The sequence below is a fragment of the Lissotriton helveticus genome, chromosome 11 (assembly GCF_964261635.1).
Source record: "Lissotriton helveticus chromosome 11, aLisHel1.1, whole genome shotgun sequence".
Classification (NCBI taxonomy): Eukaryota; Metazoa; Chordata; class Amphibia; order Caudata; family Salamandridae; genus Lissotriton; species Lissotriton helveticus.
In genome coordinates, this window is record NC_136072.1 from 39,787,438 (window position 1) to 39,804,194 (window position 16,757).

The window sequence follows — 16,757 nt, forward strand, 5'->3', positions numbered from 1 at the left end:
GCAAGCAGGATATATTTTAGTTCAACATGTCACAAAATGGAAATATCATGAACAGATTAATCAGCCATATATATAGAAATTAAAAAATACGTAGGCAAACATCTCAATCGCCCCTTCTGCTATATTCATTGTCCTAATATATGATAAGTTTCATAAAGCAGAGTCGCCATTCACATGTGCTGGTAATAAATATGTTATTTTGGGCAGGCAATGAAAGGGCTGAGGCCCGACCAGACATTATACCTCCAGCATCTCTATGTTAAAAAGCATTTCTAGGCAATTTCTAGCCTCTGAAAAAAATATGCAAGACCCACCGATAAATCTGGCCAAAGTCCGTAACATTTTTGCATACTTGTGCTCTGACCTGAATGTAGCGCCACCTCGTAGCTGTCGAAGGTAACTGCAGCTCACAAAATGTTTTATCAGAAGGCAAGTTGAGAGGAATCCAAGAGGCAGATGTCCATGGAAAGAGCCTCTCACTGCAGCAGGAAGGTTGGATGCTTGAAATTTGCATAGTTTCCTGTCCAACGTCCACAACGCTCCCAAACGCTCAAAAGCCTCACACCGGGCAAGCCCTCACTGGGTAGATCTCTGGCTCCCAGGTAAAGCCAAATCCTGAGCATGTTAGCGCTAGTATCACAGAGAGAGATATAGAGGGTTCAAGAGCTGATGTCTTGATAAATGTTTGAAACGGCTAGTGCCTGAGAGTGTCTGGCTTTCAGGTATGACTGATTGTGAGAGGGGAAGATTAAGTTTTTCTGCACCCAGCATGCCTTGCGATATACTTAGGCAAATGAGGTGAGAGCCCGACCAATCCCACTCTACTCTGCTGAATGCTCCTTATTTGCATAAAGAGAACACTTTCACAACGGAGCAGAGTGGCGCAGCGGAAGCGTGCTGGGCCCATAACCCAGAGGTCGATGGATCGAAACCATCCTCTGCTAATTTTGCTTGATTTTTCTTCCAAGGACCAAGCTGTCATTCCCAGGCTGCCAGCAAGTAAAAGCGCAAGCTTTTGCCAGCTATGTGAGAAAAGACTTCTCAACTATCTGTGTCTGCTGAAATACAAGAGAGGGATCGTAAAAGGATCCACCCTGTACTTTGAAAGTAAAGACACACAATAATAAGCATAAATGACTGGTGGGACCTTCAAACACTTTTCTGGGCATGCTTTGAATTTCATTCTTCCCTTTTAGTTGTGCTATTATCTATCTCCTGGGCATTTCCTGGAATGTTCTCTCTTTCTCTTCCCTGCTTTGCTTCCCATTCTGCATCTATATGTTCATATCTATTATTTGTACTACTGCTTTCCATTCTTCTCTTCCGCACAGCTTTGACCTTGGTTTCAATCCCAGTTCCTTACCCTCTGCTAAAAACTTTCTACTGCTTTTCATGTTGGTATCTAAACCAAATGCACCGTTGAAGCTGGTGCAAGATAGACATTGCACTCAGGGTCGTAATGTTTAGAACCGAGATCATACAGATCATAGGGCGTTGGTGGTATAGTGGTGAGCATAGCTGCCTTCCAAGCAGTTGACCCGGGTTCGATTCCCGGCCAACGCAGTACAAATACTTATATATTCTGCAAGCTGGATATATTTTAATGCAATATGTCACAAAATGGAAATATCATGAACAGATTAATCAGCCAGATATAAAAAAAATAAACAAATACGTAGGCAAACATCTCGATCGCCCCTTCTGCTATATTCATTGCCCTAATATATGATAAGTTCCATAAAGCAGAGTCACCACTCACATGTGCTGGTAATAAATATGTTACAGTGGGCAGACAATGAAAGGGCTGAGGCCCGACCAGACATTATAACTCCAGCATCTCTATGTTAAAAAGCATTTCTAGGCAATATCTAGCCTCTGAAAAAAATATGCAAGATCCACCGATAAATCTGGCAAAAGTCACTAACATTTTGGGCATACTTGTGCTCTCACCTGAATGTAGCGCCACCTTGTAGCCATCGGAGGTAACTGCAGCTCACAAAATGTTTCATAAGAGGGCAAGTTGAGAGGAATCCAAGAGGCAGATGTCCATAGAAAGAGCCTCTGACTACAGCAGGAAGGTTGGATGCTTCAAATTTGCATAGTTTCCTGTCCAACGTCCTCTCACGTCCCGAACGCCCACGTCACTCCACTGAATGCTCCTCATCTGCATAAAGAGAACACTTTCACAGAGGAGCAGAGTGGCGCAGCGGAAGCGTGCTGGGCCCATAACCCAGAGGTCGATGGATCGAAACCATCCTCTGCTAAATTTGCTTTATTTTCCTTCCAAGGACCAAGCTGTCATTTCCACGCTGCCAGAAAGGAAAAGCGCAAGCTTTTGCCAGCTATGTGAGAAAAGACTTCTCAACTATCTGTGTCTGCTGAAATACAAGAGAGGGATCGTCAAAGGATCCACCCTTTACTTTGAAAGTAAAGAGACACAATAATAAGCATAAATGACAGAGGGCGTTGGTGGTATAGTGGTGAGCATAGCTGCCTTCCAAGCAGTTGACCCGGGTTCGATTCCCGGCCAACGCAGTGCAAATACTTATGTATTCTGCAAGCAGGATATATTTTAGTTCAACATGTCACAAAATGGAAATATCATGAACAGATTAATCAGCCATATATATAGAAATTAAAAAATACGTAGGCAAACATCTCAATCGCCCCTTCTGCTATATTCATTGTCCTAATATATGATAAGTTTCATAAAGCAGAGTCGCCATTCACATGTGCTGGTAATAAATATGTTATTTTGGGCAGGCAATGAAAGGGCTGAGGCCCGACCAGACATTATACCTCCAGCATCTCTATGTTAAAAAGCATTTCTAGGCAATTTCTAGCCTCTGAAAAAAATATGCAAGACCCACCGATAAATCTGGCCAAAGTCCGTAACATTTTTGCATACTTGTGCTCTGACCTGAATGTAGCGCCACCTCGTAGCTGTCGAAGGTAACTGCAGCTCACAAAATGTTTTATCAGAAGGCAAGTTGAGAGGAATCCAAGAGGCAGATGTCCATGGAAAGAGCCTCTCACTGCAGCAGGAAGGTTGGATGCTTGAAATTTGCATAGTTTCCTGTCCAACGTCCACAACGCTCCCAAACGCTCAAAAGCCTCACACCGGGCAAGCCCTCACTGGGTAGATCTCTGGCTCCCAGGTAAAGCCAAATCCTGAGCATGTTAGCGCTAGTATCACAGAGAGAGATATAGAGGGTTCAAGAGCTGCTGTCTTGATAAATGTTTGAAACGGCTAGTGCCTGAGAGTGTCTGGCTTTCAGTTATGACTGATTGTGAGAGGGGAAGATTAAGTTTTTCTGCACCCAGCATGCCTTGCGATATACTTAGGCAAATGAGGTGAGAGCCCGACCAATCCCACTCTACTCTGCTGAATGCTCCTTATTTGCATAAAGAGAACACTTTCACAACGGAGCAGAGTGGCGCAGCGGAAGCGTGCTGGGCCCATAACCCAGAGGTCGATGGATCGAAACCATCCTCTGCTAATTTTGCTTGATTTTTCTTCCAAGGACCAAGCTGTCATTCCCAGGCTGCCAGCAAGTAAAAGCGCAAGCTTTTGCCAGCTATGTGAGAAAAGACTTCTCAACTATCTGTGTCTGCTGAAATACAAGAGAGGGATCGTAAAAGGATCCACCCTGTACTTTGAAAGTAAAGACACACAATAATAAGCATAAATGACTGGTGGGACCTTCAAACACTTTTCTGGGCATGCTTTGAATTTCATTCTTCCCTTTTAGTTGTGCTATTATCTATCTCCTGGGCATTTCCTGGAATGTTCTCTCTTTCTCTTCCCTGCTTTGCTTCCCATGCTGCATCTATATGTTCATATCTATTATTTGTACTACTGCTTTCCATTCTTCTCTTCCGCACAGCTTTGACCTTGGTTTCAATCCCAGTTCCTAACCCTCTGCTAAAAACTTTCTACTGCTTTTCATGTTGGTATCTAAACCAAATGCACCGTTGAAGCTGGTGCAAGATAGACATTGCACTCAGGGTCGTAATGTTTAGAACCGAGAGCATACAGATCATAGGGCGTTGGTGGTATAGTGGTGAGCATAGCTGCCTTCCAAGCAGTTGACCCGGGTTCGATTCCCGGCCAACGCAGTACAAATACTTATATATTCTGCAAGCTGGATATATTTTAATGCAATATGTCACAAAATGGAAATATCATGAACAGATTAATCAGCCAGATATAAAAAAATAAACAAATACGTAGGCAAACATCTCGATCGCCCCTTCTGCTATATTCATTGCCCTAATATATGATAAGTTCCATAAAGCAGAGTCACCACTCACATGTGCTGGTAATAAATATGTTACAGTGGGCAGACAATGAAAGGGCTGAGGCCCGACCAGACATTATAACTCCAGCATCTCTATGTTAAAAAGCATTTCTAGGCAATATCTAGCCTCTGAAAAAAATATGCAAGATCCACCGATAAATCTGGCAAAAGTCACTAACATTTTGGGCATACTTGTGCTCTCACCTGAATGTAGCGCCACCTTGTAGCCATCGGAGGTAACTGCAGCTCACAAAATGTTTCATAAGAGGGCAAGTTGAGAGGAATCCAAGAGGCAGATGTCCATAGAAAGAGCCTCTGACTACAGCAGGAAGGTTGGATGCTTCAAATTTGCATAGTTTCCTGTCCAACGTCCTCTCACGTCCCGAACGCCCACGTCACTCCACTGAATGCTCCTCATCTGCATAAAGAGAACACTTTCACAGAGGAGCAGAGTGGCGCAGCGGAAGCGTGCTGGGCCCATAACCCAGAGGTCGATGGATCGAAACCATCCTCTGCTAAATTTGCTTTATTTTCCTTCCAAGGACCAAGCTGTCATTTCCACGCTGCCAGAAAGGAAAAGCGCAAGCTTGCGCCAGCTATGTGAGAAAAGACTTCTCAACTATCTGTGTCTGCTGAAATACAAGAGAGGGATCGTCAAAGGATCCACCCTTTACTTTGAAAGTAAAGAGACACAATAATAAGCATAAATGACAGAGGGCGTTGGTGGTATAGTGGTGAGCATAGCTGCCTTCCAAGCAGTTGACCCGGGTTCGATTCCCGGCCAACGCAGTGCAAATACTTATGTATTCTGCAAGCAGGATATATTTTAGTTCAACATGTCACAAAATGGAAATATCATGAACAGATTAATCAGCCATATATATAGAAATTAAAAAATACGTAGGCAAACATCTCAATCGCCCCTTCTACTATATTCATTGTCCTAATATATGATAAGTTTCATAAAGCAGAGTCGCCATTCACATGTGCTGGTAATAAATATGTTATTTTGGGCAGGCAATGAAAGGGCTGAGGCCCGACCAGACATTATACCTCCAGCATCTCTATGTTAAAAAGCATTTCTAGGCAATTTCTAGCCTCTGAAAAAAATATGCAAGACCCACCGATAAATCTGGCCAAAGTCCGTAACATTTTTGCATACTTGTGCTCTGACCTGAATGTAGCGCCACCTCGTAGCTGTCGAAGGTAACTGCAGCTCACAAAATGTTTTATCAGAAGGCAAGTTGAGAGGAATCCAAGAGGCAGATGTCCATGGAAAGAGCCTCTCACTGCAGCAGGAAGGTTGGATGCTTGAAATTTGCATAGTTTCCTGTCCAACGTCCCGAACGCTCCCAAACGCTCAAAAGCCTCACACCGGGCAAGCCCTCACCGGGTAGATCTCTGGCTCCCAGGTAAAGCCAAATTCTGAGCATGTTAGCGCTAGTATCACAGAGAGAGATATAGAGGGTTCAAGAGCTGCTGTCTTGATAAATGTTTGAAACGGCTAGTGCCTGAGAGTGTCTGGCTTTCAGTTATGACTGATTGTTAGAGGGGAAGATTAAGTTTTTCTGCACCCAGCATGCCTTGCGATATACTTAGGCAAATGAGGTGAGAGCCCGACCAATCCCACTCTACTCTGCTGAATGCTCCTTATTTGCATAAAGAGAACACTTTCACAACGGAGCAGAGTGGCGCAGCGGAAGCGTGCTGGGCCCATAACCCAGAGGTCGATGGATCGAAACCATCCTCTGCTAATTTTGCTTGATTTTTCTTCCAAGGACCAAGCTGTCATTCCCAGGCTGCCAGCAAGTAAAAGCGCAAGCTTTTGCCAGCTATGTGAGAAAAGACTTCTCAACTATCTGTGTCTGCTGAAATACAAGAGAGGGATCGTAAAAGGATCCACCCTGTACTTTGAAAGTAAAGACACACAATAATAAGCATAAATGACTGGTGGGACCTTCAAACACTTTTCTGGGCATGCTTTGAATTTCATTCTTCCCTTTTAGTTGTGCTATTATCTATCTCCTGGGCATTTCCTGGAATGTTCTCTCTTTCTCTTCCCTGCTTTGCTTCCCATGCTGCATCTATATGTTCATATCTATTATTTGTACTACTGCTTTCCATTCTTCTCTTCCGCACAGCTTTGACCTTGGTTTCAATCCCAGTTCCTTACCCTCTGCTAAAAACTTTCTACTGCTTTTCATGTTGGTATCTAAACCAAATGCACCGTTGAAGCTGGTGCAAGATAGACATTGCACTCAGGGTCGTAATGTTTAGAACCGAGAGCATACAGATCATAGGGCGTTGGTGGTATAGTGGTGAGCATAGCTGCCTTCCAAGCAGTTGACCCGGGTTCGATTCCCGGCCAACGCAGTACAAATACTTATATATTCTGCAAGCTGGATATATTTTAATGCAATATGTCACAAAATGGAAATATCATGAACAGATTAATCAGCCATATATAAAAAAATAAACAAATACGTAGGCAAACATCTCGATCGCCCCTTCTGCTATATTCATTGCCCTAATATATGATAAGTTCCATAAAGCAGAGTCACCACTCACATGTGCTGGTAATAAATATGTTACAGTGGGCAGACAATGAAAGGGCTGAGGCCCGACCAGACATTATAACTCCAGCATCTCTATGTTAAAAAGCATTTCTAGGCAATATCTAGCCTCTGAAAAAAATATGCAAGATCCACCGATAAATCTGGCAAAAGTCACTAACATTTTGGGCATACTTGTGCTCTCACCTGAATGTAGCGCCACCTTGTAGCCATCGGAGGTAACTGCAGCTCACAACATGTTTCATAAGAGGGCAAGTTGAGAGGAATCCAAGAGGCAGATGTCCATAGAAAGAGCCTCTGACTACAGCAGGAAGGTTGGATGCTTCAAATTTGCATAGTTTCCTGTCCAACGTCCTCTCACGTCCCGAACGCCCACGTCACTCCACTGAATGCTCCTCATCTGCATAAAGAGAACACTTTCACAGAGGAGCAGAGTGGCGCAGCGGAAGCGTGCTGGGCCCATAACCCAGAGGTCGATGGATCGAAACCATCCTCTGCTAAATTTGCTTTATTTTCCTTCCAAGGACCAAGCTGTCATTTCCACGCTGCCAGAAAGGAAAAGCGCAAGCTTGCGCCAGCTATGTGAGAAAAGACTTCTCAACTATCTGTGTCTGCTGAAATACAAGAGAGGGATTGTCAAAGGATCCACCCTTTACTTTGAAAGTAAAGAGACACAATAATAAGCATAAATGACAGAGGGCGTTGGTGGTATAGTGGTGAGCATAGCTGCCTTCCAAGCAGTTGACCCAGGTTTGATTCCCGGCCAACGCAGTGCAAATACTTATGTATTCTGCAAGCAGGATATATTTTAGTTCAACATGTCACAAAATGGAAATATCATGAACAGATTAATCAGCCATATATATAGAAATTAAAAAATACGTAGGCAAACATCTCAATCGCCCCTTCTGCTATATTCATTGTCCTAATATATGATAAGTTTCATAAAGCAGAGTCGCCATTCACATGTGCTGGTAATAAATATGTTATTTTGGGCAGGCAATGAAAGGGCTGAGGCCCGACCAGACATTATACCTCCAGCATCTCTATGTTAAAAAGCATTTCTAGGCAATTTCTAGCCTCTGAAAAAAATATGCAAGACCCACCGATAAATCTGGCCAAAGTCCGTAACATTTTTGCATACTTGTGCTCTGACCTGAATGTAGCGCCACCTCGTAGCTGTCGAAGGTAACTGCAGCTCACAAAATGTTTTATCAGAAGGCAAGTTGAGAGAAATCCAAGAGGCAGATGTCCATGGAAAGAGCCTCTCACTGCAGCAGGAAGGTTGGATGCTTGAAATTTGCATAGTTTCCTGTCCAACGTCCACTCACGTCCCGAACGCTCCCAAACGCTCAAAAGCCTCGCCCTCACCGGGTAAATCTCTGGCTCCCAGGTAAAGCCAAATCCTGAGCATGTTAGCGCTAGTATCACAGAGAGAGATATAGAGGGTTCAAGAGCTGCTGTCTTGATAAATGTTTGAAACGGCTAGTGCCTGAGAGTGTCTGGCTTTCAGTTATGACTGATTGTGAGAGGGGAAGATTAAGTTTTTCTGCACCCAGCATGCCTTGCGATATACTTAGGCAAATGAGGTGAGAGCCCGACCAATCCCACTCTACTCTGCTGAATGCTCCTTATTTGCATAAAGAGAACACTTTCACAACGGATCAGAGTGGCGCAGCGGAAGCGTGCTGGGCCCATAACCCAGAGGTCGATGGATTGAAACCATCCTCTGCTAATTTTGCTTGATTTTTCTTCCAAGGACCAAGCTGTCATTCCCAGGCTGCCAGCAAGTAAAAGCGCAAGCTTTTGCCAGCTATGTGAGAAAAGACTTCTCAACTATCTGTGTCTGCTGAAATACAAGAGAGGGATCGTAAAAGGATCCACCCTGTACTTTGAAAGTAAAGACACACAATAATAAGCATAAATGACTGGTGGGACCTTCAAACACTTTTCTGGGCATGCTTTGAATTTCATTCTTCCCTTTTAGTTGTGCTATTATCTATCTCCTGGGCATTTCCTGGAATGTTCTCTCTTTCTCTTCCCTGCTTTGCTTCCCATGCTGCATCTATTTGTACTACTGCTTTCCATTCTTCTCTTCCGCACAGCTTTGACCTTGGTTTCAATCCCAGTTCCTTACCCTCTGCTAAAAACTTTCTACTGCTTTTCATGTTGGTATCTAAACCAAATGCACCGTTGAAGCTGGTGCAAGATAGACATTGCACTCAGGATCGTAATGTTTAGAACCGAGAGCATACAGATCATAGGGCGTTGGTGGTGTAGTAGTGAGCATAGCTGCCTTCCAAGCAGTTGACCCGGGTTCGATTCCCAGCCAACGCAGTACAAATACTTATATATTCTGCAAGCTGGATATATTTTAATGCAATATGTCACAAAATGGAAATATCATGAACAGATTAATCAGCCATATATAAAAAAATAAACAAATACGTAGGCAAACATCTCGATCGCCCCTTCTGCTATATTCATTGCCCTAATATATGATAAGTTCCATAAAGCAGAGTCACCACTCACATGTGCTGGTAATAAATATGTTACAGTGGGCAGACAATGAAAGGGCTGAGGCCCGACCAGACATTATAACTCCAGCATCTCTATGTTAAAAAGCATTTCTAGGCAATATCTAGCCTCTGAAAAAAATATGCAAGATCCACCGATAAATCTGGCAAAAGTCACTAACATTTTGGGCATACTTGTGCTCTCACCTGAATGTAGCGCCACCTTGTAGCCATCGGAGGTAACTGCAGCTCACAAAATGTTTCATAAGAGGGCAAGTTGAGAGGAATCCAAGAGGCAGATGTCCATAGAAAGAGCCTCTGACTACAGCAGGAAGGTTGGATGCTTCAAATTTGCATAGTTTCCTGTCCAACGTCCTCTCACGTCCCGAACGCCCACGTCACTCCACTGAATGCTCCTCATCTGCATAAAGAGAACACTTTCACAGAGGAGCAGAGTGGCGCAGCGTAAGCGTGCTGGGCCCATAACCCAGAGGTCGATGGATCGAAATCATCCTCTGCTAAATTTGCTTTATTTTCCTTCCAAGGACCAAGCTGTCATTTCCACGCTGCCAGAAAGGAAAAGCGCAAGCTTGCGCCAGCTATGTGAGAAAAGACTTCTCAACTATCTGTGTCTGCTGAAATACAAGAGAGGGATCGTCAAAGGATCCACCCTTTACTTTGAAAGTAAAGAGACACAATAATAAGCATAAATGACAGAGGGCGTTGGTGGTATAGTGGTGAGCATAGCTGCCTTCCAAGCAATTGACCCGGGTTCGATTCCCGGCCAACGCAGTGCAAATACTTATGTATTCTGCAAGCAGGATATATTTTAGTTCAACATGTCACAAAATGGAAATATCATGAACAGATTAATCAGCCATATATATAGAAATTAAAAAATACGTAGGCAAACATCTCAATCGCCCCTTCTGCTATATTCATTGTCCTAATATATGATAAGTTTCATAAAGCAGAGTCGCCATTCACATGTGCTGGTAATAAATATGTTATTTTGGGCAGGCAATGAAAGGGCTGAGGCCCGACCAGACATTATAACTCCAGCATCTCTATGTTAAAAAGCATTTCTAGGCAATTTCTAGTCTCTGAAAAAAATATGCAAGACCCACCGATAAATCTGGCCAAAGTCCGTAACATTTTTGCATACTTGTGCTCTGACCTGAATGTAGCGCCACCTCGTAGCTGTCAAAGGTAACTGCAGCTCACAAAATGTTTTATCAGAAGACAAGTTGAGAGGAATCCAAGAGGCAGATGTCCATGGAAAGAGCCTCTCACTGCAGCAGGAAGGTTGGATGCTTGAAATTTGCATAGTTTCCTGTCCAACGTCCACTCACGTCCCAAACGCACCCAAACGCTCAAAAGCCTCCCCTCACCGGGTAGATCTCTGGCTCCCAGGTAAAGCCAAATCCTGAGCATGTTAGTGCTAGTATCACAGAGAGAGATATAGAGGGTTCAAGAGCTGCTGTCTTGATAAAGGTTTGAAACGGCTAGTGCCTGAGAGTGTCTGGCTTTCAGTTATGACTGATTGTGAGAGGGGAAGATTAAGTTTTTCTGCACCCAGCATGCCTTGCGATATACTTAGGCAAATGAGGTGAGAGCCCGACCAATCCCACTCTACTCTGCTGAATGCTCCTTATCTGCATAAAGAGAACACTTTCACAACGGAGCAGAATGGCGCAGCGGAAGCGTGCTGGGCCCATAACCCAGAGGTCGATGGATCGAAACCATCCTCTGCTAATTTTGCTTGATTTTTCTTCCAAGGACCAAGCTGTCATTCCCAGGCTGCCAGCAAGTAAAAGCGCAAGCTTTTCCCAGCTATGTGAGAAAAGACTTCCCAACTATCTGTGTCTGCTGAAATACAAGAGAGGGATCGTAAAAGGATCCACCCTGTACTTTGAAAGTAAAGACACACAATACTAAGCATAAATGACTGGTGGGACCTTCAAACACTTTTCTGGGCATGCTTTGAATTTCATTCTTCCCTTTTAGTTGTGCTATTATCTATCTCCTGGGCATTTCCTGGAATGTTCTCTCTTTCTCTTCCCTGCTTTGCTTCCCATGCTGCATCTATATGTTCATATCTATTATTTGTACTACTGCTTTCCATTCTTCTCTTCCGCACAGCTTTGACCTTGGTTTCAATCCCAGTTCCTTACCCTCTGCTAAAAACTTTCTACTGCTTTTCATGTTGGTATCTAAACCAAATGCACCGTTGAAGCTGGTGCAAGATAGACATTGCACTCAGGGTCGTAATGTTTAGAACCGAGAGCATACAGAACATAGGGCGTTGGTGGTATAGTGGTGAGCATAGCTGCCTTCCAAGCAATTGACCCGGGTTCGATTCCCGGCCAACGCAGTACAAATACTTATATATTTTGCAAGCTGGATATATTTTAATGCAATATGTCACAAAATGGAAATATCATGAACAGATTAATCAGCCATATATAAAAAAATAAACAAATACGTAGGCAAACATCTCGATCGCCCCTTCTGCTATATTCATTGCCCTAATATATGATAAGTTCCATAAAGCAGAGTCACCACTCACATGTGCTGGTAATAAATATGTTACAGTGGGCAGACAATGAAAGGGCTGAGGCCCGACCAGACATTATAACTCCAGCATCTCTATGTTAAAAAGCATTTCTAGGCAATATCTAGCCTCTGAAAAAAATATGCAAGATCCACCGATAAATCTGGCAAAAGTCACTAACATTTTGGGCATACTTGTGCTCTCACCTGAATGTAGCGCCACCTTGTAGCCATCGGAGGTAACTGCAGCTCACAAAATGTTTCATAAGAGGGCAAGTTGAGAGGAATCCAAGAGGCAGATGTCCATAGAAAGAGCCTCTGACTACAGCAGGAAGGTTGGATGCTTCAAATTTGCATAGTTTCCTGTCCAACGTCCTCTCACGTCCCGAACGCCCACGTCACTCCACTGAATGCTCCTCATCTGCATAAAGAGAACACTTTCACAGAGGAGCAGAGTGGCGCAGCGGAAGCGTGCTGGGCCCATAACCCAGAGGTCGATGGATCGAAATCATCCTCTGCTAAATTTGCTTTATTTTCCTTCCAAGGACCAAGCTGTCATTTCCACGCTGCCAGAAAGGAAAAGCGCAAGCTTGCGCCAGCTATGTGAGAAAAGACTTCTCAACTATCTGTGTCTGCTGAAATACAAGAGAGGGATCGTCAAAGGATCCACCCTTTACTTTGAAAGTAAAGAGACACAATAATAAGCATAAATGACAGAGGGCGTTGGTGGTATAGTGGTGAGCATAGCTGCCTTCCAAGCAGTTGACCCGGGTTCGATTACCGGCCAACGCAGTGCAAATACTTATGTATTCTGCAAGCAGGATATATTTTAGTTCAACATGTCACAAAATGGAAATATCATGAACAGATTAATCAGCCATATATATAGAAATTAAAAAATACGTAGGCAAACATCTCAATCGCCCCTTCTACTATATTCATTGTCCTAATATATGATAAGTTTCATAAAGCAGAGTCGCCATTCACATGTGCTGGTAATAAATATGTTATTTTGGGCAGGCAATGAAAGGGCTGAGGCCCGACCAGACATTATACCTCCAGCATCTCTATGTTAAAAAGCATTTCTAGGCAATTTCTAGCCTCTGAAAAAAATATGCAAGACCCACCGATAAATCTGGCCAAAGTCCGTAACATTTTTGCATACTTGTGCTCTGACCTGAATGTAGCGCCACCTCGTAGCTGTCGAAGGTAACTGCAGCTCACAAAATGTTTTATCAGAAGGCAAGTTGAGAGGAATCCAAGAGGCAGATGTCCATGGAAAGAGCCTCTCACTGCAGCAGGAAGGTTGGATGCTTGAAATTTGCATAGTTTCCTGTCCAACGTCCACTCACGTCCCGAACGCACCCAAACGCTCAAAAGCCTCACACCGGGCAAGCCCTCACCGGGTAGATCTCTGGCTCCCAGGTAAAGCCAAATCCTGAGCATGTTAGCGCTAGTATCACAGAGAGAGATATAGAGGGTTCAAGAGCTGCTGTCTTGATAAAGGTTTGAAACGGCTAGTGCCTGAGAGTGTCTGGCTTTCAGTTATGACTGATTGTGAGAGGGGAAGATTAAGTTTTTCTGCACCCAGCATGCCTTGCGATATACTTAGGCAAATGAGGTGAGAGCCCGACCAATCCCACTCTACTCTGCTGAATGCTCCTTATCTGCATAAAGAGAACACTTTCACAACGGAGCAGAGTGGCGCAGCGGAAGCGTGCTGGGCCCATAACCCAGAGGTCGATGGATCGAAACCATCCTCTGCTAATTTTGCTTGATTTTTCTTCCAAGGACCAAGCTGTCATTCCCAGGCTGCCAGCAAGTAAAAGCGCAAGCTTTTGCCAGCTATGTGAGAAAAGACTTCCCAACTATCTGTGTCTGCTGAAATACAAGAGAGGGATCGTAAAAGGATCCACCCTGTACTTTGAAAGTAAAGACACACAATAATAAGCATAAATGACTGGTGGGACCTTCAAACACTTTTCTGGGCATGCTTTGAATTTCATTCTTCCCTTTTAGTTGTGCTATTATTTATATCCTGGGCATTTCCTGGAATGTTCTCTCTTTCTCTTCCCTGCTTTGCTTCCCATGCTGCATCTATATGTTCATATCTATTATTTGTACTACTGCTTTCCATTCTTGTCTTCCGCACAGCTTTGACCTTGGTTTCAATCCCAGTTCCTTACCCTCTGCTAAAAACTTTCTACTGCTTTTCATGTTGGTATCTAAACCAAATGCACCGTTGAAGCTGGTGCAAGATAGACATTGCACTCAGGGTCGTAATGTTTAGAACCGAGAGCATACAGATCATAGGGTGTTGGTGGTATAGTGGTGAGCATAGCTGCCTTCCAAGTAGTTGACCCGGGTTCGATTCCCGGCCAACGCAGTACAAATACTTATATATTCTGCAAGCTGGATATATTTTAATGCAATATGTCACGAAATGGAAATATCATGAACAGATTAATCAGCCATATATAAAAAAATAAACAAATACGTAGGCAAACATCTCGATCGCCCCTTCTGCTATATTCATTGCCCTAATATATGATAAGTTCCATAAAGCAGAGTCACCACTCACATGTGCTGGTAATAAATATGTTACAGTGGGCAGACAATGAAAGGGCTGAGGCCCGACCAGACATTATAACTCCAGCATCTCTATGTTAAAAAGCATTTCTAGGCAATATCTAGCCTCTGAAAAAAATATGCAAGATCCACCGATAAATCTGGCAAAAGTCACTAACATTTTGGGCATACTTGTGCTCTCACCTGAATGTAGCACCACCTTGTAGCCATCGGAGGTAACTGCAGCTCACAAAATGTTTCATAAGAGGGCAAGTTGAGAGGAATCCAAGAGGCAGATGTCCATAGGAAGAGCCTCTGACTACAGCAGGAAGGTTGGATGCTTCAAATTTGCATAGTTTCCTGTCCAACGTCCTCTCACGTCCCGAACGCCCACGTCACTCCACTGAATGCTCCTCATCTGCATAAAGAGAACACTTTCACAGAGGAGCAGATTGGCGCAGCGGAGGCGTGCTGGGCCCATAACCCAGAGGTCGATGGATAGAAACCATCCTCTGCTAAATTTGCTTTATTTTCCTTCCAAGGTCCAAGCTGTCATTTCCACGCTGCCAGAAAGGAAAAGCGCAAGCTTGCGCCAGCTATGTGAGAAAAGACTTCTCAACTATCTGTGTCTGCTGAAATACAAGAGAGGGATCGTCAAAGGATCCACCCTTTACTTTGAAAGTAAAGACACACAATAATAAGCATAAATGACAGAGGGCGTTGGTGGTATAGTGGTGAGCATAGCTGCCTTCCAAGCAGTTGACCCGGGTTCGATTCCGGGCCAATGCAGCGCAAATACTTATGTATTCTGCAAGCAGGATATATTTTAGTTCAACATGTCACAAAATGGAAATATCATGAACAGATTAATCAGCCATATATATGGAAATTAAAAAATACGTAGGCAAACATCTCAATCGCCCCTTCTGCTATATTCATTGTCCTAATATATGATAAGTTTCATAAAGCAGAGTCGCCATTCACATGTGCTGGTAATAAATATGTTATTTTGGGCAGGCAATGAAAGGGCTGAGGCCCGACCAGACATTATAACTCCAGCATCTCTATGTTAAAAAGCATTTCTAGGCAATTTCTAGCCTCTGAAAAAAATATGCAAGACCCACCGATAAATCTGGCCAAAGTCCGAAACATTTTTGCATACTTGTGCTCTGACCTGAATGTAGCGCCACCTCGTAGCTGTCGAAGGTAACTGCAGCTCACAAAATGTTTTATCAGAAGGCAAGTTGAGAGGAATCCAAGAGGCAGATGTCCATGGAAAGAGCCTCTCACTGCAGCAGGAAGGTTGGATGCTTGACATTTGCATAGTTTCCTGTCCAACGTCCACAACGCTCCCAAACGCTCAAAAGCCTCGCCCTCACCGGGTAGATCTCTGGCTCCCAGGTAAAGCCAAATCCTGAGCATGTTAGCGCTAGTATCACAGAGAGAGATATAGAGGGTTCAAGAGCTGCTGTCTTGATAAAGGTTTGAAACGGCTAGTGCCTGAGAGTGTCTGGCTTTCAGTTATGACTGATTGTGAGAGGGGGAGATTAAGTTTTTCTGCACCCAGCATGCCTTGTGATATACTTAGGCAAATGAGGTGAGAGCCCGACCAATCCCACTCTACTCTGCTGAATGCTCCTTATCTGCATAAAGAGAACACTTTCACAACGGAGCAGAGTGGCGCAGCGGAAGCGTGCTGGGCCTGTAACCCAGAGGTCGATGGATCGAAACCATCCTTGGCTAATTTTGCTTGATTTTTCTTCCGAGGACCAAGCTGTCATTCCCAGGCTGCCAGCAAGTAAAAGCGCAAGCTTTTGCCAGCTATGTGAGAAAAGACTTCTCAACTATCTGTGTCTGCTGAAATACAAGAGAGGGATCGTAAAAGGATCCACCCTGTACTTTGAAAGTAAAGACACACAATAATAAGCATAAATGACTGGTGGGACCTTCAAACACTTGTCTGGGCATGCTTTGAATTTCATTCTTCCCTTTTAGTTGTGCTATTATCTATCTCCTGGGCATTTCCTGGAATGTTCTCTCTTTCTCTTCCCTGCTTTGCTTCCCATGCTGCATCTATATGTTCATATCTATTATTTGTACTACTGCTTTCGATTCTTCTCTTCCGCACAGCTTTGACCTTGGTTTCAATCCCAGTTCCTTACCCTCTGCTAAAAACTTTCTACTGCTTTTCATGTTGGTATCTAAACCAAATGCACCGTTGAAGCTGGTGCAAGATAGACATTGCA

At 43.8% G+C, this 16,757-nt stretch overlaps 11 non-coding genes across 11 annotated transcripts; all 11 read left to right on the plus strand.

Moving 5' to 3' along the window:
* Positions 1–1,491: 1,491 nt before the first annotated feature.
* On the plus strand, positions 1,492–1,563 carry TRNAG-UCC (transfer RNA glycine (anticodon UCC)). The gene has a single exon. It is a non-coding gene; the product is annotated as a tRNA-Gly (tRNA).
* Positions 1,564–2,463: 900 nt separating this feature from the next.
* TRNAG-UCC (transfer RNA glycine (anticodon UCC)) lies at positions 2,464–2,535 on the plus strand. Its single transcript has one exon. It is a non-coding gene; the product is annotated as a tRNA-Gly (tRNA).
* A 1,512-nt stretch (positions 2,536–4,047) lies between these two features.
* TRNAG-UCC (transfer RNA glycine (anticodon UCC)) lies at positions 4,048–4,119 on the plus strand. The gene has a single exon. It is a non-coding gene; the product is annotated as a tRNA-Gly (tRNA).
* An 899-nt stretch (positions 4,120–5,018) lies between these two features.
* Positions 5,019–5,090, plus strand: TRNAG-UCC (transfer RNA glycine (anticodon UCC)). The gene has a single exon. It is a non-coding gene; the product is annotated as a tRNA-Gly (tRNA).
* Positions 5,091–6,602: 1,512 nt separating this feature from the next.
* On the plus strand, positions 6,603–6,674 carry TRNAG-UCC (transfer RNA glycine (anticodon UCC)). The gene has a single exon. It is a non-coding gene; the product is annotated as a tRNA-Gly (tRNA).
* Positions 6,675–9,139: 2,465 nt separating this feature from the next.
* Positions 9,140–9,211, plus strand: TRNAG-UCC (transfer RNA glycine (anticodon UCC)). The gene has a single exon. It is a non-coding gene; the product is annotated as a tRNA-Gly (tRNA).
* Positions 9,212–10,110: 899 nt separating this feature from the next.
* Positions 10,111–10,182, plus strand: TRNAG-UCC (transfer RNA glycine (anticodon UCC)). Its single transcript has one exon. It is a non-coding gene; the product is annotated as a tRNA-Gly (tRNA).
* A 1,510-nt stretch (positions 10,183–11,692) lies between these two features.
* Positions 11,693–11,764, plus strand: TRNAG-UCC (transfer RNA glycine (anticodon UCC)). Its single transcript has one exon. It is a non-coding gene; the product is annotated as a tRNA-Gly (tRNA).
* An 899-nt stretch (positions 11,765–12,663) lies between these two features.
* Positions 12,664–12,735, plus strand: TRNAG-UCC (transfer RNA glycine (anticodon UCC)). The gene has a single exon. It is a non-coding gene; the product is annotated as a tRNA-Gly (tRNA).
* Positions 12,736–13,638: 903 nt separating this feature from the next.
* Positions 13,639–13,710, plus strand: TRNAM-CAU (transfer RNA methionine (anticodon CAU)). Its single transcript has one exon. It is a non-coding gene; the product is annotated as a tRNA-Met (tRNA).
* Positions 13,711–14,257: 547 nt separating this feature from the next.
* TRNAG-UCC (transfer RNA glycine (anticodon UCC)) lies at positions 14,258–14,329 on the plus strand. The gene has a single exon. It is a non-coding gene; the product is annotated as a tRNA-Gly (tRNA).
* Positions 14,330–16,757: the final 2,428 nt, after the last annotated feature.